This window comes from Carassius gibelio, chromosome A1, assembly GCF_023724105.1.
Source record: "Carassius gibelio isolate Cgi1373 ecotype wild population from Czech Republic chromosome A1, carGib1.2-hapl.c, whole genome shotgun sequence".
Classification (NCBI taxonomy): Eukaryota; Metazoa; Chordata; class Actinopteri; order Cypriniformes; family Cyprinidae; genus Carassius; species Carassius gibelio.
Window position 1 is genome coordinate 23,698,942 of NC_068371.1, and position 27,011 is coordinate 23,725,952.

The 27,011-nt window shown below is 37.7% G+C and overlaps 1 protein-coding gene across 11 annotated transcripts in view; it reads left to right on the forward strand.

The window, feature by feature from the left end:
* LOC128016183 (GRB2-associated-binding protein 1) overlaps window positions 1–27,011 on the forward strand; it is a 69,839-nt gene that overhangs the window by 6,868 nt on the left and 35,960 nt on the right. Inside the window, exon 1 of one of the 11 annotated variants that reach the window (XM_052600727.1) lies at window positions 15,943–16,153. The exons of 8 other annotated variants lie outside the window; for them this stretch is intronic. The gene's annotated coding sequence lies outside the window, so the exon portion shown is untranslated. Of the gene's footprint in view, window positions 1–15,942; window positions 16,154–17,348; window positions 17,750–23,216; window positions 23,477–27,011 lie in introns of those variants that run through there. 2 more of the 11 variants (XM_052600710.1, XM_052600704.1) reach the window with 2 other exon arrangements.

A 27,011-nucleotide genomic window follows, 5' to 3' on the forward strand; every position in this document is an offset into this window, starting at 1 on the left:
TTGCCTTTGTTACTGCTTGTTTTGTTGTTGATGTAGTAAACTTAGACGATTCACGTCAAGAGTTTTAGAGGAAAAGCATGCAGTCCTCACTCATTTCTGTCGAATGCCAGCGTTTCTCCATTCTCATTTATAATCACTGCTGAAATGGATTCTTATTTTATGAGTCTATATGCTGTGTTCGGTTAATGCGTGAACTTCATATTATTTGTTACGCACTTGCGATTGCTTTAGCAATTGCTTTAGCGTCTCAATTCAAGCAGCAGGTGAAACCATCATATCTTTCTCTTTATTAATACGAATTAAACATGAATGGACACTAAAAGGTTTATTATAAGATACAGTACAATTTACTGAAATGTCTCATGTAACCTCTAATTCAGTGTGGAAAACGTGTAAAGCTTGTAAACAATGTCACATAACAATGCATTTACTTCAGAATAACCAGTCAGTGTCCATAAGCTCATTAGTTAGCTATAAAAAAAAATAACTATTAAGAGGAGCATTTTGCTAAATCTATGGACTATATTGCATAGGAGCTAAAGATAAAATTTAACACCTCCTATATAATTGCATGTTACTAAGCCCATCCTTAAAAATATTCTTGTTTGCCGTAACCCGACAAAACAACTAATACAAAAGCAATAAAATAATGTTAATTATATTTTTGTAAGTATTGTAAATGTATAAATTATCTAGGTCTACATACAAATTAAGTTTAAGTTATTTATTTTAAAGGTGGGGGGGGGGGGGGTACCTATAGAGTAGTACTGCATCCTTCATATCTCCAAAAATTCTTCAGTTTTATTATATTTATAAGCGAAAAATAGTCTGTGCCGATTTTTTCCGGAAAAACACGAGCCGCTAGAAGCGTGACGTGTGGGCGGAGCTAAAGAATCACGAACGCGATTAGGCTTTTGTGTTGAGAGCGTTTGGAAGTTGTGACATTACCGTGAGGAACAAAAAAAACATCATCCAAAACAAACCATGGCTAACAGTCAGATTCAGCCATTTATTTATCCCGAGGCTGAAACTGAACGAGAGCAGCAGCAGCAACGACTACAACAGCGTCTCTATGTGGTATGTATTGAAACTGTATATATGTGCTTATGTAACCCCTCTCTCCCGGGTCCTTTCTGATGCTCTTCGCACTCGCTCCGAGCGGGGCCCGAACCCGGGTCTCCTCTAACAAGGAGGCTAAATGGCTACAGCCACTAGTGTCTGTTGCTAGTGCGTCTCTTGAGATCGGGGAGGTTTTACCTGCACAGCACTACTCGCTGGCCTCCGTTACACTTAGCGGTTTTGGAAAATGACTAAGTTCCACTTTGTCGTCTTTTTTTTTCTTTAAAGGTGTACAAGGTTTACTTGATGTGCTTACTCACCGATAGCTAAGTTAACAACACAAAGATATTTGAAGCAGTTTTACTCACCGCCTGCGGTTCCAACACACGATCGTGACCCTTTTTCGTTTGGACTGCATTATCCTTAAGAAATAAACGATATGCAAATCCGGCATCAAACTGGGACTTCTGCATCTTTGAAATGCAGGGACTCCGTCGATGCTCTTTAAAAATAAACTCCGTCCACTGGTCCCTTGATGTTTTTTTTTTTTTTTGGTAATCTGTGCAGGGTTGTCTTGCCCTGGCAACCAAAAATACACTTCTTTTGTGACATTTCGCGACGATCAGTGAATGCCTCTTGTGCTCTCAGTGCTCTGCTATACGGGAGCGCGCGCTCTTACGGCAGAAGTGACCTTAGGACCCATATAAGGAAATTCCGCTCCATCTAACGTCACACAGAGCCATACTCGAAAAAAACTTTACGAAACTTGTGACAAACCGGAAGGAGTATTTTTGGAACAAAAATACTCCTTCAAACGTACAACTTAATTTTTGAAACTTTGTCCATGTTTAGCATGGGAATCCAACTCTTTAACAGTGTAAAAAACTCAGTATGCATGAAATAGCATTTCACCCCCCCTTTAAATAAAAACCTGTGACGTCATCTGTGTTTACACTACTGGTTAATGGATGTCACACTATGGCCTGTGTGTTCGCTTCGTCTACTCTCATTCACTGTCAGAGTCAACGGTTTGTGCTTGGTAATGATGGCTGTGGCTGCAGTAAACATAATGTTTGCGGTCACCGTTCAAAGTCATACGGGTTCGCGCACTATAATACATAGAAAAAATGCATTAAAACAGCTCGACACTGCTTTAACTTAGCACAAAGTTCTGGAAAAACTGTGCTCAGATCTTTTCCCATCCCTTCTCCCGTCTAGTCTAACCGTGACCGTGTCGACTGTCACTTTATGTTCGAAAATCTATTGCACGAATCGATTGGACAAACAAACACAAGTTTCGAAAACGAAAATAGGAAATTGATTTTAACGGCCTTCTCTCGGAGCGCGTCCAGGTTTTTTTTTGGGAACGCACGTCACACAGCAACTGCAATGGCCCTTGATCAAGTTCGATTTTTGGCCTTTCACAGTAAAACAAAAAAAATGGGGCACCTTTATTCTTGTCCAGTTATTTGTTTAGTCAGGTACTTTTATTAACTTTAAAAAAATTATTTTATGCACTTTTACGTAAATAAATCAGTCATTTTGTTATATTACAACCAATTTTAATTGGATCTTTTCCCACACTCGCACTGATTTTCTCTGTCAAAGATTCTGTTTTCAGCTGTTAAAGTTGATATTGTTGACATTGTAGGCTAAAAAGATCATTTGTGGCTTCCTCTTTCAGCTGAGGCATTTTGTTACTGAAACCCCTAGTATACAAGTACACCTATATTTTTCTGATCTGGATTTAATTTTATCAGAAAGAGTTATCAGAATCAAGATTATATAATGGCTCAGTATTGTTAAAAAAAACACTGGCCAATTCCATCAATAGCTGTCACAATATCTTATCTGCATCAGTTGTGCTTCTTCTACACTCCGGTAATAAACCGTTTAGAAAAGAAGAAATAAAGGCTAAGGTAAACATTGGTTTAGTGGAGTGCATTTTCAGTCATTTTAATGCCTTGGCATTTAAAAAGCGAACGCATCTATGACTGTGATTATTGTCTGAATGGTTTTTAGAGAGGATAGAATGTGGAGTAACTAATAATATGTTGGAGTAATAATAATAATTAAAAAAGATTCATAAAAGTGGGAAACCGCTGGTATGATCCTGACATTTTGGGATACATATGATCATGTAGCTGCATTCATGGCGATATTTGTGCGGTTTGCTCAGGCCAGCTCTAGTGCCTTAGGTGTATGCAGATTCTCATGAGAGCATTACATTAGCATTGGGTAAGCATTTGTTGCTCGGTTGATTTGATTTTATTGGCAGGATGGTGTGTGTTTTAGGATTCCAGTGGTGAGGGAACAGGCCTCAGTTGTCTAAACTTATTCACACAGTCTGCTCTCTAGAGGGCCTCCAAAGGCAGCCTCTGTCTGGGAGTAAGGGAAGGGGGCCTGTCCCTTTAAAACACACACACACACACACACACACACACACACACACACACACACACACACACACACACACACACCATACATTAGTCCCTCCCTTTACACTATGACCTTTCTATTTTTGCTGGGAAGCTAAAGAGTTTTTATTATTCACCAGGGCTCCATCCGTTTGATCCAGAGCACAGCATTTCATATACAGGCTATTTACATTCCTTATTTGTGGGAAACTATTTTGGAAAAATGCAGATAATAGGAAATGGTTCTTGAGCATATTAAAAGCATATGAGCATATTAGACTGATTTCTGAAGGATCATGTGACACTGAAGACTGGAATAATGGCATGGAATAATAAAAACACATTTCTAAAAATAAAATGTTATTATATTAAATAGGGTAAGTGTAAATATTAGCAGTGCAGTGTTAAAAAAAACACACAAAAAAACCCTGAACTACTGGCCTGACTGGAACAGCTGAAAAAAAATCCTTTGTTGTTGTGCCATGACTAATGTGTTTAAGAGCCCCAGTCTTGTAGCTCAGGATCATAAAATTAATTAAATTATTTTTCCTGCTAGCACCTTTCTGTCTTGCTCAGTTTCTCAAGAAGTGGTTTTATTTCACAGTAATTTTGTCTGCATCTAGATTCCCACTGAAGTCACACACTTCGGGCTTTATCTGTAATGTTTGTTTGAAGTACTCGGTCATTGAGCATGACGAGTTAAGCTAATCATAACCGGCTGCAGTGCTCCGTGGCCCTTTGCTATCGATGCCTTCGACATCTGATTCACAACACGTTTGATTAGCTTTTGTTTTTTTATGTGTCATCGTCTACATATCTAGACTAGTGTTGTTTGGTCAGCTGATCCCGGATTAGTCTCCGGCCAAAGTGCTGAACTGTGAAAGTATGTACAGCAATGAGAGGCTTACAGGAAAAGGCAGTTTGTAAACAGATGGGAGCTTTTATTTGCAGGGGATATTTGTTCAGTCTTGTTCTTTTCCATGCAGAGATTAGATAAGAAGGAAATGGAAGTCTCTCACTTTCATTTTCTCAGTTGTTTTTGTTCTCTGTTTACCGTATAACATAGTTTGTTTTTTCTGTATATATTTTTTTTAATTCATTCAGTTTTTTCACAAGATCTTGCATGAAGCTGTAGAGTTATTTGACTGAATTGGTCGCAGTCTTGGGTCTTGGCCCTGATTAAAAGCCATATCGATTGTATTCGGTCTCCCTTAAAGGGACAGTTCACCCAAAAAGGACAATTTTGTCATTAATTACTCTCTCATGTCGTTCCAAACCAATAAGACATTAATTTGTCTTCGGAACATGGACTAAGATATTTTTGATGAAATCTGGGAGCTTTCTGAGCCTGCATAGACAGCAAGGGAACTACCATGTTCAAGGCCTAGAAACATAGTTAGTACATCGTTAAAATAGTCCTTGTGACATCAGCGGTTCAACCGTAATTTTATGAAGCTACAAAAATACTTTTTGTGTGCAAAAACCAAACAAAATAATGACCTTGTCAAGAAATTGTTGAAGCTCCTCATCTGCCCCCTTGCGCTCTCTCTCTGTCTTTCTCCTGTTCTCTCCTCAGCTGCTCCTGACGTGTCGTTCTGTTGCAGGCTGGGGTGCCTGACAGCAGCATGGAGACCATTTCCTGTGCTGCTGTGCTGCCACTGCTGATGGTTCCCAGATGGCTGTAGAGAACTCTGTTTCTATTTCTCTTTTCTTTATTTGGAATAAAGCCTAGTTATGGGCCTGAGCACATTAAGAGGAGGTGTTGGAGAGAGAGCGAAATGAGTAGGCTGCAGGACCAGAGCCGTATGGGATTGAAGTATCAGTTTTGGCTATTGCAGTGATGCTCCAGAATGACTGACGACATAATCCAAATTTACTGTAATAGAAAACACTTGTGCCTAATGAACATTACTTCAGAGCATTTACAGAGGCTTTCAGATATGCAGCCTGGATTAGTTTATTGTGCTGCTCCAAAATAAAATGAATGTTTTTGGGCATAACTAAAAAGTCTACATGAGAGACTCTTGTGCACTATATGATATGTTGTGCTAGGTAGCCTCACAAACCACGATCTCTGTGCAAGCACGCAAAAACAATCTTCATTAATGCACTAATAAAATCTAGGCATTAGAAGGCACAAACAGTAACCTGAGAGTGTGTGGCAGGCTAAAGGTTTATGGCAGTGATTCCTTCTTTACTATTCTCTGGTGGCACTCCTCCACCACTGCATCAATAATGCTATGGCAAGAGGAATTATATTTTACTCAATTTGAGTTAAAGCTGCAGTAGGGAACTTTTGTAAAAATATATTTTTTACATATTTGTTAAACCTGTCATTATGTCCTGACAGTAGAATTACTAGAATATGAGACAGATAATCTGTGAAAAAATCAAGCTCCTCCGGCTCCTCCCAGTGGTCCTATTGCCATTTGCAGAAAGTCATCCGCTCCCGGTAAAAAACAACCAATCAGAGCTGCGGTCCGTAACTTTGTTTGTGTTCAAAATGTAGAAAAATGAACATAATAAGCAAGTACACATGAATCCATTTTCCAAACCGTGTTAGCTTGTCCTGAATCACTAGGGTGCACCTATAATAAGTGTTTATATTCGGACTATTTTAGATTGCTTCGGGGATACCGCGGCGGAGTAACCCAGTACCTTTGTGATTCTTCATAGACAGAAACAGAGAGAATTAGCTCCGGCTACAATGTTCTTCCGCAAGACGCAAGCAGTTATGTTTATTAATCGCTAGAGCGTCAAAAGTTCCCTACCGCAGCTTTAAGTCTGTGGAAGCTGTAAAATATTTGTGAGAAAATCATGTTTATGTTACATTGTCTTTACCTGCTGTTCTCAAAAACAAACATGCACGAAGTATACTTTGGTTTTATCTTTTATTCTTTATGTAAATGTTATCTTATCTTTAGCGTAGTATATGTGTACTATATTTGTACAGTCAGATTTTTCTGACCTTGCATACTTTATGTAATTAAAGTTGTTAAACTTGAATCATTATCATTACTGACTGCTTGTTCATATGACAATATCTAGTTAAAAAGTACTGGTAAGAACACTTGGTATGACGTGTAATGTACGAGTCGAAAACGCTAGGCACGTTAACTTTCACTTAAGCTGGCATATGGTCTCAGCATCAGTGCGGAAAAACACCTGGTAAAAGAGTCGCGGGATAACGTGCGTCATCACTACAACACACCCTTTACGGCATTAGTTCTGGCTTTTGTTCACACAGAGCTCGTTCCAGGACTGAACCTGGCAATGTTACTAGGTCCCCAACTCGGGATCGATCCCGAAATCAATCAACAAAGAAAGCGACCCGGCAGTTTTCCGGGTCCAATGTGCAGTGTGAAAGGGGCTATAGTGACATAGACATGTGGGGGCGTGTTTAAATTAACTGTTTTAGGAGGGCATGGATGGACGAGTCTTTACTTTTATGAAGAGTATCTGTTTGGTTTTAAGACTTTAGTTTTTTTCAACTTTAGGGATCTTATCTATTCACAAACAGGGACGTTTTATTACAGATGCACGCACTTTTTCACGTCTTCTGAACTGTTGACAACAAACACCTGCTTACCCCTACTAAAAGGCTTGGAAGAGCAAGGACAATATTTAATATAACCCCGACTGGATTATTCTGAACAAAGAAAGTCACATACACCTAGGATGCTTCGAGGGTGAGTAGAAGATCTAAGACTAACCCATTAAGAGGTGGATGATGATGGGCTTCTGGGTTTTGGTTAGGCTGTAGATTAGACTATATGATCCCCAGTTTCTCCCTGTCCCTACTCAGGTGACAGTGGGCCACTAGTGTGTAGGAGGGGTCAAGCTGGAGACAAGCTGTTAAATGCCGCCGCCACACGGTGTAATTTCTCAGGTTACTGTGAGTCTGTTGGGGTCTGGCTCACATAGGACTACCCTTCCCCCTCACTGCGAGTGAGTGTGTGAAGGGAAGGGAAGAGAGCTCTCAGCGACAGTCTGTGAGAGTGCTTTCTCTCCTGATTGCATTAGAAAGGCTGTTCAGTGTGGTTTGATATCTCCAGCCTGGCATGGTGCCAGATATACTCTTCATGTGTATAGCTGTGAGAAGCAAAAGACCTCTAATATAGACCTTGCAGTTCACAGGCTTGTTTTTGATGTGAATGCAGTGGTGTGGACGCCTCCTTCCACTCCAGAAGTGCTGATACGGGATGTCTTGTTTCCAGTCTACATTTGATTAATGACTTGCTCTGATTATTTGTTCATTATCCTTTTTTTTCAAGAACTTTGGATTAAGTTTCACTCCAGTAAATCTGCTCAATTCTCAAGGTCAGTACGGGCTCCTTTCATTTCCTCATTGCACGTTATGTTGTGCTGACAGATCTTGGAGAAAGACACCTTACTTACAGTGCAGACGAGTGGCTCTGGAGTTCTGCTGTGCTCTCTATATAAGCAGGTGTTTGCAGGCTGCAGGTGTTTTAACCGCAGTGTTTGTATGCTTGACTTTGGAACCTGAACCATTCACTGGGTTATTATATTCTCTGTTTGATGACCACCATTTACATATTTTCCACTAAATTGAAATTGGAATGTGCTGCATGTTTGAAACTTTTTTTTTTTCTTTTTTACTTTCTCCTATCTCAGCTGAATGGAAGTACTGGTAAAGTGAGTGTTTTTGTAGGATGATTTGCTTAAAGTATGTCGACGCTGTGATGTTGTGTGAGATTATGAAAACATTGGCGTTTTGGAACAACCAATGGAAACCATTAGTGAGTGTTCGGAAAACCTGCTTCTAAATGTTTGATGATTCTAGCTGCACCTAAATCATGCAATTTAACTTTTAGTTAGGCGTTTTATCTTATTATGATTGATTCATCCATGTAGTGCTGCAACTTGCTCATTGCATGATTCTGATATTCTTGTAAAGATTAAAAGTTATTGGTATGTTCACCCGTAGCGGCTGAAGGAAGTAGGATAAACAAAAAAATAAAAAATAAAGTAAGTTACGGACACCGAACTACCGCCAGATCTCTGGATTCAAGTCAAGACTCTCCGCTGTTTAATCAAAGAAATGTGACCGTGTTAACTTGTGACCTCTGTTTACCTATTATGAAAATAAACCATAGCAGAACCCTGACTACATTTTATGGTTTGTGATGCTAAAGAACATTTCATGACGTCTCAGACAACTGTAAATTTGTGGCTACTGTGGATTAATTATAAACGCTATCGTTAACTCATATTTACCATAGTAAAATAATTTTATTTGCCTCTATTTTTGGATACTGTAAAAACAAAAGGTATTTTTGGGGAAAATATTTTATAAAGGTTGAAATATTATATTAGAAGTTGTACTTATATATTTTTGTAAAGTTATCCAAAGGATTAATTAGATAATCATAAAAATTTATTTTAATAAAATTAATCAGTGGAGTAGTCGACTAATTGAAAAATAATCGTTAGATTAGTCGACAGAAAAAATAATTGTTAGTTGCAGCTCTACATCCATGGTGGTTTGTTTGTGTATTTATTTTACTGATTTATTTACTTATTTTTTTAATTAAAATGTAATACGTTCTCTGTAATGTATGCTTGATGTTTCCAAAAAATAGTTCTTCATCCTTCCTTACAATCTGCAAACGTGTGTTCACATCTTTCAATCAACAACTGATTGATCGAACAAAATTTTTCATTTCATTTGGATAAACATCAAAATACAGAAGAACAGATTTGTTGCTAGTTCTGTTACAACGCAACTTTAGTAGAAAAATAGCTAGAAAAACATTCTTTAGTGTTTTTTTTAAGGTTGTCACGGTCATGGAAATATCAGGGAAATGTAAAATAAACCTAGAAAAATCAAGGAAATCAATACATGGAAATGTATTATGCACAGCTCTACAAAAAACCTTTGTCTGTGAGAAGTTGCACTCTGTGATTGCAGTTGCTGTGTTTTATGCATAACAGTAAAGGAAAGTGTTGGAAATGAATTTCCATGGCTTTGTTCAGAAGTAGTGAAAGCATATTTACAGGTTTTTCTAGCTGTTATGTTTGGCTTTGGTGTAGTAGAAGCACCCACGCAAGCTGAAAAACGAAGAAAGTATTATGTGGGTTTTCTTCCTGACACCTGAGTCGTGGAGGTCGCTGTCTGTTTTGGGCCCTGCTGAGCTGAGCACAGAGAGTTGGGTACTAAAAAGAGGGGATTGTTTGTACAGACCTAAGCAGTGCTCTAGTCATGTGAAGAGAGGCTGCCAAGGCCAGAAGAATGTGTTGAATGTGAATGACGCAGCTTTGACGGAGACATGTGACTTTGAGAGCGATAGATAGAAAGGAAAGGGTGTCAGGGAGGAGGGCAGTTGCCTCATGCAGGCAAAGTGCCACCCCGCTGACCTTTTTATGCTAGCGTAACTATCGCCCCCTTGGATCAAAGAGCTGGGATGGAGGGAACTGAAGACAAGAGTGCGCCTACCCTGTTTGCGTATGTCTGAGTTTGTTGATGTCATGCCCCTTTGTTTCTCTTCATCTTGGTCAGATGACTAGCCTATGCTTTACCACTTGGTGTGTGCTGCAGCTATTGCTTAGACGTAATCTATAACCTTTGAGATGTCCTTTTAGATGGCTTTATAAAGGGTAAACACTCTCATGCAAACTTTTGTGCCTTTGTTTTTAAATGTCAGCATTATTATACATATTAATCTTTAAGTGTTGCTGCGCAGTGTGTTTAGGCATGACATGACAATATTTTCTGGTATTAGACCAATATATAATATATAATGATATTATTGGCTAACAGCAGTCGGCCTTGGACACCAGGTAGTCAGTTGAATTGTATCTTATATAAACACATCAGGATTTGCTGGATGATATCATTATATTGACTGTATATAGCAAAAGCTAAATCACAAATTGTTGAGGAAAAACTGGACCTTTTATGCAGAATATTTTCAGTATGCCATTAAATGCTATCCAAAGCATGCAATTGTTTAAAAAATTGTGTAAAACTACACAAAAAAGCATCTTTGGTTGTAAAATAGAAAAAAAAAGAAAAAGTATAAGAAAAGATGGATACTTGAGACCAAAGATATTTTAAAGGGGGGGGGGTGAAATGCTTTTTCATGCATAATAGTTTTTTTTTTACACTGTTAAAGAGTTGGATTCCCATGCTAAACATGGACAAAGTTTCAAAAATTAAGTTGTACGTTTGAAGGAGTATTTCTGTTCCAAAAATACTCCTTCCGGTTTGTCACAAGTTTCGGAAAGTTTTTTTCGAGTATGGCTCTGTGTGACGTTAGATGGAGCGGAATTTCCTTATATGGGTCCTGAGGGCACGTCTGCCGGAAGAGTGCACGCTCCCGTATAGCAGAGCACTGAGAGCACAACAGGCATTCACTGATCAGAGCAAGAGCGTCGCGAAATGTCACAAAAGGAGTGTGTTTTTGGTTGCCAGGGCAAGACAACCCTGCACAGATTACCAAAAAAAAACAGCATTAAGGGACCAGTGGATGGAGTTTATTTTTACAGAGCATCAACGAAGTTGTGCAAGTGTTTGTGTTTGTTCCCTGCATTTCGAAGATGCTTGTTTTACAAACATGGCCCAGTTTGACGACAGATTTGCATATCGTTTATTTCTTAAGGATGATGCAATCCCAAAGAAAAAGGGTCACGATCGTGTGTTGGAACCGCAGGCGGTGAGTAAAACTGCTTCAAATATCTCTGCCGCCTTGTTAGTGCGTCCGCCTCCCATCGGAGACCCGGGTTCTAGCCCCGCTGGGAGCGAGTCGTTGCTGCTGCTCTCGTTCAGTTTCAGCCTTGGGATCTGATTCTGGATCATAAATATACGCTGAATCTGACTGTTAGCCATGGTTTGTTTTGGTTGTTTTTTTCCTCACGGTAATGTCACAGCTCCCAGACGCTCTCAACGCAAAAGCCTACTCGCGCTCGTGATTCTTTAGCTCCGTCCACACGTCACGCCTCCAGTCGGTCGTGTTTTTCCGGGAAAAATCGGTACAGACTATCTTTCTCTTATGAATATAATAAAACTAAAGACTTTTGGGAAATATGAAGGATGCAGTACTACTCTATAGGTACTCAAGATTAACAGGATATTGAGTGAAAACGAGCATTTCACCCCCCCTTTAATAATAATTTTTATTTATTAATAGTTGTTTCATTGCAGTGCGCATAAAAAAAGATGAATCAAATTAGCGATTTTAGTATCTAAATGTTATTGTATATTGACAGTGTTTTGCAAGTATTGCGATGTCGATAATAAAAGTCAGTCACAGACGATAATCGCCAGTATCGAGAAAAAAAAATACAAATAGGATGGTCCCGTAGTTACCATTCACATATTTATGAACATGAAATAGCATGAATGAAATATTGTGTAGCCTATGCTGGTGGCTAATTATTAGGGAATAAAAATCTGTTCTGGAATCACTTAATTTTCTGTGCACAGACGAGGACAGCACAGTATTTAGAGTCCCAGCCTCAGATGAGACCGAGCAGAGGATTTGATTTATTTATACATTGTTGCTGCCACACAGATCTAATATAAACATACGATTTCTTTCCCAGCTGTTTACCTTCACAGACATAAACAACTGTTTTCGTAACTCGTGTGTTTTTAACCTAAACTTGTGTGTGAAAGAAAACTTAATTTAATACTCAAATGCTGTGACAGCTGTTTCTGTCCGTGTGCTTCAGAGGTGTGCGTAAACGTATATCAAAAGTTTAAACTTATGTGGTTTAAAACGCATGATGTTAGCACGATAAACATGATAATCAGTACCTGCAGTACGACCTGTAATGGCGCAGCCCTGTTCTAAAAAAGGGGGCGGGGAGCAGCAGCTCATTTGCATGTAAAGAGACATGCTCTAATACAGCGTGTTTCTGCTTCCACTCCAAAAAGGCATTATCAGAAAGATATAATACATGATCTGTGTGGTATTCTGAGCTGTTTTGCCACATAAATGGATGAGAAAGAAAATGTGTGTATAACAGCCGACAATTGTTATCCCGGACATTAACCTATCCACTAAAGATGTTTATTTCAGTTTTAACCGACAAGATTGTTACATTGCAATTAAATTAAATTAGAATGGATAAGCTTCAGTGATTCATTTAAAAAAAAAACATTTATTTTCCAGCGGTTTCATTTTACATGCGTAAATACCATCATAAACAACTGAACAGGAGGATTCACATCACGCACCTGCTGAACAGAATTAATTCATTTAGCCTATATTAAAGGAATAAATACGCAAAAAATGTAAACGGATTAACAAAGCTCTCCTCACAAACACGCTCAAGGAAAAGGAAACTTGAGGTGGAAAAAAGCGGTACCTGTTTATTTTACAAAAACAATGTTTTGTTTTTATGCGTGTACACCGACAAAATTAGACTTGTTTTTACCAAAATGTTTATTTTTAAGTTGTTTTCATTGGTTTCACAGATATATATAAATCGGTGAAATCAGTGAAAACAACTTTATATATATTATAAACTTCGTCACTTACATAGGCTCTTTCAAAGTCTGAGTTTTTCAGTTCAGTTTTTTTCAGAAAGTTAATGTCCATCTCCATTCCCATATGTTAATCAAATCATCACATATGTTTTTACTCTCTTAATGAGTGACTTGCAGGCATGTTTTCTCGCAGTCTGCTCCTGCACACAATGTTCTCTGTAGGGGGTCACTGCTCTAATGGGCTGAAATCATGTGTTGTATGCACCTCTCAACCTTTACCACCTGCTCGGACTTTAACAAGACTGTAATTTATGTGTGTGCACAGCCACAAAAAAAGTTTTTTAAAGCGTTTTAATGTGTAGCAATTTATATGATTTATTTTTGTATCAATTATCTTAAGATTATCATTCGTTTATTCAGTGTATATTAATATTTATTTAGAACGTTTAAATTGTGTATGCTTTATATTAAATAATAATATAAAACACACACACGGGTGCATTTATGTTAAAGAGCAGGTCATATGGCATTTTAAAGTGTCCTAATATTGTGTTAGAGTCCTGTACAACAGGTTTATATGCATCTAAGGTCAGAAAATATTGTAATTTTTTCAGAATATACGTTTAATATTAGAATCATTGTTCAATTATTTCAAAACGATTCATTCAAAGTAGATCTGAGCTTAAGGTCTGTAAACTCTGTTCTGATTGGTCAGCTGGCCAAGTCTGTTCTGATTGGTTTTGCCGGAAACAAAACACCCATTACCATTATTATTATTATTATTATTATTATTATTATTATTATTATTATGATTATGATTATTATTATTATTATGATTATTATTATTATTATTATTATTATTTCTATTTTTTTTGCTCAAGAGGTTAACTTGTATTAAACAAAAAAAAAAAAAAAAAAAACTGGCCACTATACGCTCGCATTCAGATCCAGTTCTGCTGTGAAAATGTGAATGAGATTGTAGTAGAACTGATTACGAGTCATCTGTCCGGTGTCCCACTTTCACATCTCTTTCCTCAAGTCACTCGCAGCATGTTGTGCATTGCCATTTGCCACTTAAAGAAGTTTTCCTTTGCTGCAGAGTTATATGGCAGTCATAAATAACTGAATGACAAATATCAGACGTGGTATTGTTTGGGACTTATCTAATCGGTGCAAGAAAAGCGTGTGAAGGATGCTCCGGGATGCGGCCTCCTTTTCCTTATCTCCACTACACCATGGCTCCATTTCCTGTAGCTCTCGCTTCTTTAGGTATATAGGGGCAATTAGATTTGGCCCAAATAAATTCTAGGCTCTGCACTAAATGTGATTTACTGTGGTTAGCCTTGGTCTGAGATTGGATTATGCTGGGGTACTGGGATGACATATATTATCACAAGAGGCTACTGAAGAGAAGTGAGAAAGACTGCTAGTGTTCAAAGACACGCACACATGCTCACTCACAGTGCTGAATCAATACTACTGAGATCTTAGAAAATTGTGAATACTTACCTTATTTTCTTAGTAAGGCTGGATCTTGCTAGTTCATTCTAAAAGTACTTATGCAAAATACATCTTTGTCTATTAACAACGTTTTACGGCCAACAAACAAACATACAAAAAAAAGCTACTTTTTTATTTTTTATGTTTAAGTCTCTTATGCTTATGGCTCCCATAAACTGAGCATAAATACAGTAATAATACAGATAAATAATACAGTAAAATATTATAATAACACTAATATTGCGTATATTTTAATTATTATAATTCCAGCCATTACTTCATTATTCAGTGTCACATGATCCTTCAGAAAGCATTCTAATATGTTGATTTGCTGATCAAGAACATTTCTTATGATTATCAATGACAAAAACAATTTTGCTACTTTTTTTTTTTTCAGGGTATTTTGAATACAGTTCAAAGGAACAGCATTTATGTGAAATAACATGTCACTGATCTGACATTATAAATTGCTTTAATGTCATTTCAATATATCTCGAATAAAAATATTCATTTGTAAAAAAAAAAAAAAAAACTTTTACTGACCCCAACCTTTTTTACAGTGTTATTATATTTATCACAATTTATTCATTTTAGTTAGTAGTTCATTTTAGGTCATTCTTAGTCAAAATGTTGTTATTAAAAACACTTTAATTTAGAGCATTCTTGTTACTCGTTTTATCTACTTTAGTAATAACAGGTAAATTATGCATAATTTCATGAAATAACCATAAATGTCGTTAATTAGTATTACTCATATTAATTACACATTCATATTAATAACACCCAGTTACTCTCAAAGAGGAATAGTGTGCTTTGTGCAGAGACCTTGTATCAAAGCAGAATGTTCTTTCTAATGGGTATGTTGTTCAGGCACAGTCTTGCCGTGTATGGAAAAGACCCAGTGAGCTCTTGTGCAATCCTGGTGGAGATACAGGGCAAAGCGCTGAGTCTTGACAGGTATCTTTTGAGTGAATGCAAACTTTCTTCTTCACTGAAAAGGCTGTTGTTGTCATGAAAGGGAAGGTGGAGTGTAGGGAAAAGAAGAGAGGGAGAAAGGGGGAGGAGGAGGCCTCTCGTTATTTTCAGTCTATTGTGTCTACTTCCTGTAGGTCAGGGGTTATTGGAGTAGGGAGTTGCAGACTAGCTGTGGAGCAAAAGAAAAAAGACAGAACTTCCATATACTCAGAACATCCACACCACAAAGGCAAGATCAGTTTGCCAAACACGTGGGACTACAAACAGTCAACCTCAACAGGTAGATACCAGACAGTCTGGTTGAATGATGCTGCTTCATGCATCCCGACTCTGTCCAGTTCTGTTTGCCGCATGTTTCCGGTCTGCTAGACCATATCCTGTTTTGGTAGAGCATTTGGTAAAGAATTGAAGTTGAAATTTTCCTTCAGTGTTGCTCAGAGGGGACTCTGGTTCTGCAGTCCATTTACGAGCGTTTGCGGTTTTCTGTGTGCATTAGTGCGCTCATTGATGTGTTTACTGGTTTTGCAGTCTCGTGACCGGAAGATGTTGGAATTGTTTTTTTTAAATGTCTCTTATGTAACTCGTGGGCTTCTTGAGAGCAGCAATATTAAAGGGAACCTCTTTTACCATTAGCCAATATGGCCATGGCCAAATCACATTAACGCTGGACTGCAGTTCTGCAGGGAAGGATGTAAATCCAAACCACCATATCGTTCCTTCCAGTCCTGCATCACCTCTTGTGAATCAGGTTGGTGACTACATTGTTTTGATTAGCCTAGTTGCAAAAGTGACTAGCTAAATAGTCATTTGTGTGATTTAGTGGTTTCTACTTAATTCCTAGTGAGCCTACTGAATGTGAACAACCCAACTTTAACTGTTCTGAAAGTCTGTTTCTGAAATGCTACTAATAATTATTGTTAGTAGTAATAATACATGATATAATAATTCAAATAAAAAAGTAAAATACATTAAATTTGCTAGAGGTTGTAACGATACCCAAAGGTTAGTAGTTGATACCAGCACATTTTTAAAAACCGGTATCAAATGCAATGAATCACAGGATAAAATGTCTTGTGAACACCCTCTCTTATTTAAAAGCATTAAATATTAGCATATATTTGTTTCAACTGAAAACAATGATTTCTCACTTAATTAAACATTCAAGCATAACAATCTTCATAGTTTTTCTTCAGGAAAAACAAAGAATCAGTAAAGAAGTCAGTAAAAAACAGAATAAGTCAGGTCACGAATGTTTTGCTCGTTGCTAGTTCTGACATGAATGTGTTCCTGCACAAAATTTAGAGACAGACTGTTTCTTTAAAAAGCACAGTGTTCCATTTGCGACTGCATGTTAATCATTGTTAATCGTTGTTGTTGCAACTAATGTGTAAGAAGGATACCCTCCTGCACTTGGAGAATTTAAGGAAGCCCCCCTCCCACCACCAACATAAACCAGTCTAAAGTTAGTCGTGACCAACCGTGTAGTGAACGAGTGACAAAGGAGGAAAAACAGGATGTCTTTTTCTCAAAGTGTGTGTTGGGAACAGATGACCAACCAGGAAGATGAAAATTGCCAGCGAAGTGGAAACTTCCACTTTGTATCTTTGTGTTTTTGCCCAGTAGAGACCGGTTGCTCATCTGTTGTCCCACAGCCAAGCATGATGGTAAACTGTAAATGATTAAGCCCCTCTTTCCTTCTCCTGCTTGCGTTTTTGCCCTGCTCCACACTCTATTTCACGCTCCTTGGTTAATGTTTAAATCCCATCTCAGTGCAGCATTTAGAGGTCCAGCCACTGCATCTGTACTGACTCACAGCTCACGTTTCTTCTGCAAAAGGGTAGAGAAAGAAACCGAACCACTTGTAATTCCCTTGGAATTACTGTAAAGGGCTGTTGATCTCTCTCTCTCTCTCTCTCTCTCTCTCTCTCTCTCTCTATTTCTCTGCCCTAATGATTGATATGGATTGACCTCGGCTTGAAAACATGCTGCCGTTCTTTTCCTGCGTATCTGCCACCTTGGCAGTCATTTGGAAAGGGAGCAGTTTGGAATAAGAGATGGACACGGACTCAGCAGTTTAGGGCAACATTCAAGGGCAGACACAGCCGGGATGGTGTTTAAGGACAGTGGATGGTGGGGCTTCTGATTAAACTAATATTTTACATTGAATGCGCTGCTGATGTTGCACACAGCTGGAAGTAGGACCATGTGCAGATTTGTATGGAGTCAGAGTTGCGGGACTCTCTAGCACCATGTTTTCATCTTGCGAACTTCTCATGCTGGATCAGTAGGTGAAGTTTCACAATATCCGGATTTCCCCAGAAAGACACACCATTACAGTATCAAGGTGAGAGAAATGGCAATGCATAGTTTTTATACTGAGTCATGTTTCACCGTAGCTTTTAATGTGTGTCCAAAAAAAGTTTGTGGTTTTTATATCAAGTTTGTTATTTTGCTGTTGCAACGGGTTATTTTGTAACCTAGTGCTGGTTATTTATTCAGTTGGTATTTATTCTATTACTTTATCTTTTGCTGGTGGTGTTTCTCATAGGCTGCATTCACAGTCAGTTTTTGGGATTGACAACTTTATTGTCTTTAATTGTCCTGTTCATAGAGAAGGAAACCTAAGAAATGTCTTGCTAGACCTTTAGTCGTATATGCGAGTAATTTACTCACATTGTACTGTAGGAGGAATTATTGTCCTGTCCATACACAGGTACACGTGTCATCAGAATAGAGATGTGGATGTGAGAAAGATGTGTTTCGCTTCATTACCAACATTGTAACAATACAAATCTGGTTGAAAATCCAAAGACTTGTCCTTTAACAATCAAACTTTTTTTACAGATTTATTTTTGGCCTTTTTTACATTTATTTTTATTAGGGATGCACCGGTTGACCGTCCATAAATCGGAACCGGACGTTTTTTGCTTAAAATACGCGATCGGCAATCGGCCGGTTTTTGGTCTTTTCTCGGACGATTTTTCCCGGAAGTGCGCTCGCGTGCACAGACTACATTGTAATCGTTCGCTATGTCATTTGTGTGGAAGAGTATTTCGAAATCTGTGCGCAGGACACGGGCAGCCGATCAGCACTGCGCGAGCATATACTGTACCGGTCCGCGCCCTGAACACTGGTAGACCGTGATGTTCAGCTCAACTTCTCATGTGTTGGATGAGAAATGAAACGGACTAAACTGTGACAAAACTGAAATGTTTTATTTTTTATTTTTATTTTTTATTAGAACTTGCATACACGTCTGAAAAGCCAGAAATAAACGTCAATTCTGCATTAGGATGATTATTTTTTGTTTACCTTAAAATAACAGACTTAATTTGATTTAGAAATCACCTGCTGTAGCACACTGAAAAAAGTGTTTCATTCATCCAATTAAAATATTTTAGGGTAATGCATAAATATCTTGTTTATGCACACTTTCCTTCTTTCTTGTTTGTTGCTTAAAAGAAAAAGAAAAATTGGAAATCGGTATTGGAATCGGCCAGTTTGCTTGTAAAAAAAAAATTGGTATCGGAATCGGCCATGAAAAATCGTGATCGGTGCATCCCTAATTTTTATAGGTCAGTAAGTATTGACAGGAAGCGAAGTGGGAGACAGAGTGTATGGGGGTAGAATTGTTGCATTATTCCAAATAAGTAGATTATGATCCACAAATAAATGTAACACGAACAAGAACCAAACATATTCACAAAATATATAGAATAAGATCCAATAAATCTTGGTTTCACAAACATGAATTAAATTCACAAATTAAAAAAAGAGACTTGCAAATAAAAATATATGGTAACACTTTAGAATAGGTAACACTTGTTAACTATTAACTACGACATTTCTCTCAATAAATTATTAATTTGCTGCTTATTAATAGTAAGGTAGTTGTTTGGTTTAGGTATTGGGTAAGATTAGGGATGTAGAATAAGGTCAAGTAGAATAAGGCATTAATATTTTCTTAATTAGCACTAATACATGACTAATATTCTAGTAATATGCAGGTTAATAAACAACTAATATGTGTTACCTATTCTAAAGTGTTACCAAATATATATATATATATTATCTTTTTATTCTACAAACACAACTTTGTGTGGCATTTATTTGTGAATCGCATGCATTTTTAAACTGCTGTGCCCATTTGTGGATTTTGAGATAATTCTAGCATCAAGACGCATAACCAATCCACTAATGTGTGGAATCCAACCACTGTCTATTCAAGCCAATCAGATAACAGCCACACTTCACTGACCAATCACAGCACATTCTCACTATAACCAATCATGTTTTGCTTTACCATCAGGGTGGTCTCTTCCTGAAATAACTCATAATATGCATGGGCTCGAATAGGAAATATAAGGGCCATAAAAATGTGTAAAGTAAAATATCTTTAAAGGGGTCGTATGATGTTGCTAAAAAGAACACAATTTTTTTTTGTATTTGGTGTGATAAAATTTGAATGCGGTTTAAGTTGAAAAACAAAACAAATTTTCCACATGCTATGCTTTGTTTCTCCTCTAACCCCCGCCTTTCTGATTTATACAAAGCTCATCTTTCCGAAAAATGTGGTCTGCTCTGATTTGCCAGCTATCCAGTACATTGTGATTGACCGAATACCTCAAGCGTTTAACGGGAATGTTACACACCTTACTAATGTATACTGTGATGCCGTGTGTCCCGGAGTGCCAAGACACAATCATTAAAACCCATTATAAACGAGACATTTGTTGCATCCAGTGGGGACATAATTATGCATTATAATGACAATACCAGCGGTTCTCAATTCCAGTCCTCACACCCCCCAGCTCTGCATATTTTGCATGTCTCTCTTTGTTAACACTCCTGATTCAGATAATCAGCTTGTTAGAAGTAAGTTCCGTACATGACCGGTGTTCAAATTGACACGGTCCCTACACAGTGTTCATTTCTCCCTTACTCCCTGAGCAGGGGAAATCTGTTGAAGTTCACTTCACTTCGGAACATTCATTCACAAATTTGTGCAGCGCAACGTCTTCTCACACGGACAAGTGTGACATCAATTTATTGCTTTAAATACTTTGAAATGAACCTGCCTACCTGTTAGATGTTTTGTGAGGTCCCTTGATATAGAACCACTGAAAGAAGTAGATAGAGTATTTCTGAGAGAAGTGAAATGTACATAATAATTAAAATCTAACCAAATGAGCCGAAATCAAATCAGAATAGAATTGATCTGTGTGAATCAGAATCAAAGCAAATTGCGATAGTCTACATAATAAAGTGCTTGTGGCTCTCTGGATGACCTTACTAAAGGTTTGGCTTCATTAAAAAAAAAAGGTTGAGAATGGGTGTTCTGTGAGGGCAGGACCGCACAGCTGCCGGCATCATTCCCAAGGTTGTTTGAATCAAGGTTGAGACAACCGGCCTATCCCTTCTTATACTGACTATCTTTTTCACTTTCTCTTTTTCTCATGTAATGTCATGAAAGAGAGTGGGAATTCAGATTTCCTTCCAGATCTCCCACAGATTGCTGCTTTCAGAGTCCAGGTCATAGAGCATGAAGACCAGGGAGACTGAGGAATTTACCCAAGAACAGAGAGCAGAGCATTTTTATTCCAACCTTTGTTCCCCTGGACTTTACTTTTATGTCTTCCAGACCGCACATACTGAATGTGGATTCCAGAATAAAGCAGTCCACACTTCATGTTAGGTTATAGCTTACTACTTCTTTGTGCAAATCCTTATGTTGATGTTCTGTAGAAAAAAATGTAAACACATAGTTCCAAAATGTGTTGGGTGCTGATAGAAACTAATGGTAGGTGAGAAAAGAGCATTCAAGTTCAAGGTTGGACTTTCTGATTCGCGTAAACATTCCTTCAGGTACTCGCATATGAACTGACTCTCGGCTGCCCAGCAACATTAACATTGTGAACTTGCACCTATTGCTTGGATTTGAGTAAAGAAAATGCATTTTGATGTGCATGTACAGTGTCTACAAAAAAAAGAAAAAAAAAGATTGCATTTAGTAAAGTTCCAGGGTTGTTGTGAACGAATTGTTAGCGCTAGTGGTAGTGCTAATCTCTGAATCTTTCCAGTTTATTTGGATGCACTTTTTATGTGTTTTTAAATGCATTTAAATCCTGTTAGCACTATGCTAACCGAACAAAGAAGAGTAATAAGCATTTTTATTTTAAAATCTGGCAACAAGATTTAGAGTATTCATTTATCCATGTTTAAGGGTCCAAGGGTGGATCTTGTTTGTCACTTGCTTACTTCATTTTGTCCTGGATGTTTTTACTGTTGAGGTTGATTTTGGTCAATCGATTGTAAGCGTAAGTATAGTCCAGGTCAAATTTTAAGCTTTAAATGGTGAAAATAATGACAAATATGGCAATATTCACATAAAGCATCACCAGGGTAAAGAGAAACACATGGAAAGTAAGTTTTGACTGAAGCATTATGCAGGGACAACTATCTTATTAGGCTCAGGTGAGTGCAGTCATATTGGCTGAGCTATCTCTAACATCTACCCTCAATTTCACAAACACTTTTTTTCTTCTTTTTTTTCTCATTAAGTTGACCAGTGAGTCCAGAATTGTAAAGATGAATGTAATGATTTCTATAAGTAGATGAGACATGTCTAACCTGTATTGCATCATCCCTGAAAAGCTGTTTAGCTGGTGACCTCATAATATGGCAGGTGCTTTATAAATCTCACTAAAGCTGTTCCTTTAAATGGTCTTCGCTTTATGTTCAGCTAAGAGAATCACTGTGTGATGGCTTCATTTGGTGGGTCTCTCTTGCATTCGATTAGATTACACAGGCCTGGAAAGCATTGGATTGTAATGGGCTGGTGAGCTGCTCAGGAGACAGAACTTGAGTGCTTCAGAATGCTCTGCCAAAAATCTTTGCTATGAAATTTATTACTGGAATAAAGCATCCCCCACCTCCACAAATTCAGTAGAAACGCATATTTTAAATGGTTGTGGTTTGTGAAGTCTAGGCATTTAATTTTTGATAACGCATACCAAATATCTTTGTACAGAAAATTGCCTTCAACCCGAAAAACATATTCTGCCATTCTTGACTCACCTTCATGCCATTCCAAACCCATGTAACACAAAACATTAATTTTTAAAGAAAATTCTGGCACTTTTCCATATAATATTTTTTTCCATTTGAATAATATACTGTATTACAAGTCTTAAAAAAACAAAAACAAACATGCAATACATGTTGGTGTGTTCATTACTTGTAGATTTTCAACTCAACTGAAGAAATTTTATTGATTATAAAAATAGCATTTTGACAGGATTTAATACCAAACTTCTCTGGTTTTTGCATGTCTTCTCACATATCATAATACCACATCTAATTTCTAATGGTGCCATAATTACTGTAAGAGCTACAGTGGGGGAGAACATTTTCAGTGAAGAGTTTTGTCAACTTCAGAAGATGTGTTAGATTTAATAAAGAATTCCATTACTACTTTTATGATAGTCTTTATTTTTATTTTTATTTTTTGTATTTTTTAAGAGCTTGACAACCCCAGTCACCATTCATTTTCATTGATTGGAAAAGAGTGGCCATGGTATTCTTATAATATTATTATTATTTTTGAAGTTTCACAGAAAAGTCAGTTTTAAATCAACATGAGGGTGTCAATAAAGTCTGTATGTATGTATATATGTATGTATATATGTGTGTGTGTGTGTGTGTGTTTATGACTTCAAAGTTTATGGACTTGAGGCCACTCCCAAATACTTCAAAAATATGTTTTGCTTTCTTTTTCTTTCTGAAGTGTACTGTCAGCATGAGTGCGTGTGTTTGTGTTTATTTGCGTGCACACCCTTTCTCTGCTTCTGCCTTCAGTCAACCCAAGCCCCTCTGATTTAGTGGTCATGGTTTTTAAGGCGTTCTGGGAGGGCCTGATTACCCATGCACAGGAAGTCAGAGGTGGGAGAGGTCCCTCCAGAGTTCCATGTAAAAAGACTGGTATTCTTGATAAAGACTCACTCGTGCTACACATAACAGACACATCCCTCTCGGATCTGCCCTGACTGCCATTGTAAACTGTATTTGAAAGGTAAGGCCGGTTGATTGCTTTAAGGTTTGATTTGACTCAGGATGGGCTCTGTAGGGTTAAGGTGCTGGTGTTTGTAGCAAGGGATCATTTTGCGCCATTTTGTCTTGCTTTTGGCTGCTAATTTGTCTTAAAGTTTTGCTATGGTGCCATTCTGAATTGAGGAGGTTCAGGGTGTTTTCTTTCTGCTAAAGCAATGCACCCTTAGGTTGGCCTCTGGTGTTGATATTACTTGGTGTTACTGTGAAAGTATTTGAATCTGTATGTAGGTAGTCTGTATTTGTAGGTAGTCAAACAGGATTGATACCTGGAAAAACCAAAAGGGAAGATTTTTTATTTTCAGATATTGCCGAGTTCCAATGTCTTATTGGAAGCATGGTGCATGAGACAGAGCAAAATATGTTGCACTACTTGGACAGAAAGAATCAAAGTAGATTGATATATCATGGGTTCCACAAAGTTGTTAAGGGGTAAAACATATATCAACGTCATATCAGCATCTTAAAATGTTTTCTGAAGGATCGTGTTACACTGAAGACTGGAGTAATGGCTGCTGTAAATTCAGCACATTGTAAAATATATAAAATTAGATTTTTCATACATTTCATAATATTTCACAATATTTCTTTATTTTTACTGTGTGTTTGATCAAATAAATGCAGCCTTAATAAGGGACTACTTTCAATAAGATGAAAAAAAAAAAAAAAAAAAAAACAGACCCCACATTTTTTGAATGGTATAGTCTTCCTTGCATCAGAATGGAATGTTCCATAATTGAATGTATGTTGCATCATCATATCTGCTTCCAGTGCAGATTAGTTTTATGCGATTATGAGATTTTGACGGTATGATAACCTTAAGCAAAAATATAACAGTTTCACGGTATTGTTGCAGCTCTAAAATTTACTATTTTAAAATGTCTGAAAAAAAACTGAAAACAATATATTTTATTTTTTGAGCAACATACAGAATAATTGGAACAGTAATATTTTTCCTTTGATTTGTTTTTGAAATGCTGAGCTGTGGGCTGTCCTGCAGCTTTTGATGTGGATGGTTGATTTGCTGCTAGAGCTGCTGTTGCCATAAAAAGAAGAAAAATAAAGTCTGACGTCTTAATTTAACCGTAATCTATTATTTTATTTTAGTTACATTACATATCATTTATATAATTTCATATACATAATTTGAGTTAATGCTAACCAAGTTTGATTTAAAAACAGAATGTTCTGATAGCTTTGTGAAATTATGCTGCTTGCCTGAATGAAACAATCAGCAGATGAACTGAATGTGATGCAGATTCACTCTCTGACAGCAGGTGGCGCTTATGGGACAGCGTTTCCTTTTTTGCAGCTGTAAACAAAGCAGCGCTGCGCTGAAACACTGCTTTAATATGAATTATACAGAGACAAGATGAAAAGAAAATACCATCTAAACTTTTCAGTTCATCTCAGAAATGCATTCACGTTAACCCCCAAATCAATATTTAGAATTTTCTTCCAATAGTTTGTGCATCATGAACAGTGAGTGATCTGCCTGCTTAAGTATTTTTCTTTTTGCATCCGTCTTCAGCGCCTCTGACCTGTATTAATAGCAATTTACAGACTTCATATTTTCACATAAATTACATTTTGGAAAACGATTCCATTGCAATGCAGTTTGTGCAAGTCCAGAACAGCGATCGGCTGTAATAAAACTAAAAATGAACAGTTCCGATGATCACGTAAATTCCAGGGGAAGCCCCCTTCACGCTGCATTTTGGACCCAGAAAATTGCAGGATCATTGCCGGATTGCCTTCTGTGTGAACGCCAATACGTGCCGGGAGTGATTCTGGGATCGATCCTGGCTCAGGGACCTAATAACATTGCCGAGTTCAGTCCCCGAATGAGCTCTGTGTGAACAAAAGCCAGAACAAATGCAGTGTCGTAGTGATTACGTTATTGTGCACTTTTTTTTTTACTGGGTGTTTTGAAGTCAGATCAACGTTCGCGACGAAAAAATATGTGTAAACAGTAATGAAGCAGAGAGATCAGGTATTTCCCCACTATCCATGCTGAAGCGGAGATCGTTCGCCAGTTTAAAGGAATTCTAACGTGCCAAGCGTTTTCGCACGTACACTATACGTCACATCTTGATGTCACGTCATTATGAGATCTTTAAGGGTTGTATGTGAACGCACGCACACATTGCGGGAAATCACGGGCAGTGTGAAAGGGCCAAAATCGTGTTACCCTCTACAGTGCACTCAACATGAGGGAATCCTATACTTTCAGTCTTTCAGGAGACATTAAAAAATACATACCACAGGAAAGGTATAATGGAAAATGTTAGTGGTTTTGAAACTGTGACATTTTAAAATCATGGTATACGTTGAAACTGATAATCGGCCCATGCCTAATCGGAAATATCCTGCCTCCTGACCCTCTAGACCAGTAGGATTTAGGGGCCTGTGTAGAAACTAGAACCACCTCTTGATATTCAAAATGAGGAAATTTAAAGCTCAAAGTATACTTCGGCCATCCATGCGTGATCCTCTACGGTCTGCGGTTATTTGCGACTTAAGTATAGTTTGAAAGCTCTTGCACGGCTGTGCATTAGACGATATGGAATGGAATGTGGAAAGTGAAGTATACCCAAACAAAGACTGAACAGGCTGCTATTCAAACATTGAGTAAGAAATAGAATGAGTTCCTGTTGGTTGTAGATTTTATTGACAGTATAGTTTTAGCTGTAAAAAACACACACACACAAAAACACAATGAAGTCTCAAACCAAAAACATCCAGAACAAAATTAAGATTTGTAGAGCAGGATATTTTATCAGTTTGAATGCAGCAAGAAAGACCTTGGGAACTGTTCTCTTTGCTTGATCGATACTGTGTAGGTCTTTAATAGAAGAGTCTGCTCAATCATTCATTCTGCAAGGCCAGCCGTGCCTTTCAGAACATTGGCTTTGAAGTCATCGCGAGGATGCAAGATAAGGATAGTTAATCAAAGGTCTTCTCGTCCATGCCATAGATGAGGAATGTGATGACGATGTATCAGTGTGACAGTAGGAGGTCGCAGCACAACGCTTGCACATAAGTGGCCATCACTAATGGTGCATCGGTCTGACACAAATGCGGACGTTAAAATAAACTTTCATTTTTTGTTTTTATCACAGATAACAAAGGCTGATTTTCCAGAGCTATTGGAACAACACAAAAGGCCATTGTACATTCTCCTCCTCCTAGTCTTCATCTCCTCATGTGCTGTGTTAGCAAGGCCAGGGTGGCCAAAATCTCCTTACACTCCAGAGTGAAACGCCTTCAAGAACTGCATTGTTCCTCTACACAGCCTAGGGGACTTCAGAATGATTTGCATGGTTGTGGAATGGGGTTTGGTCTGATATTCAGAATGCTTTTTACAGATCCTAAAACTGTAATGCAACCTTTAACATCAGGAATTTAAAAATATCCTTATTGTTATTTAAAAAAATATTTGAAGACATTCAGTTTACTTCCCTTTTTGCCAGTAACCAGTTTTTTAGTTTAGAATATTT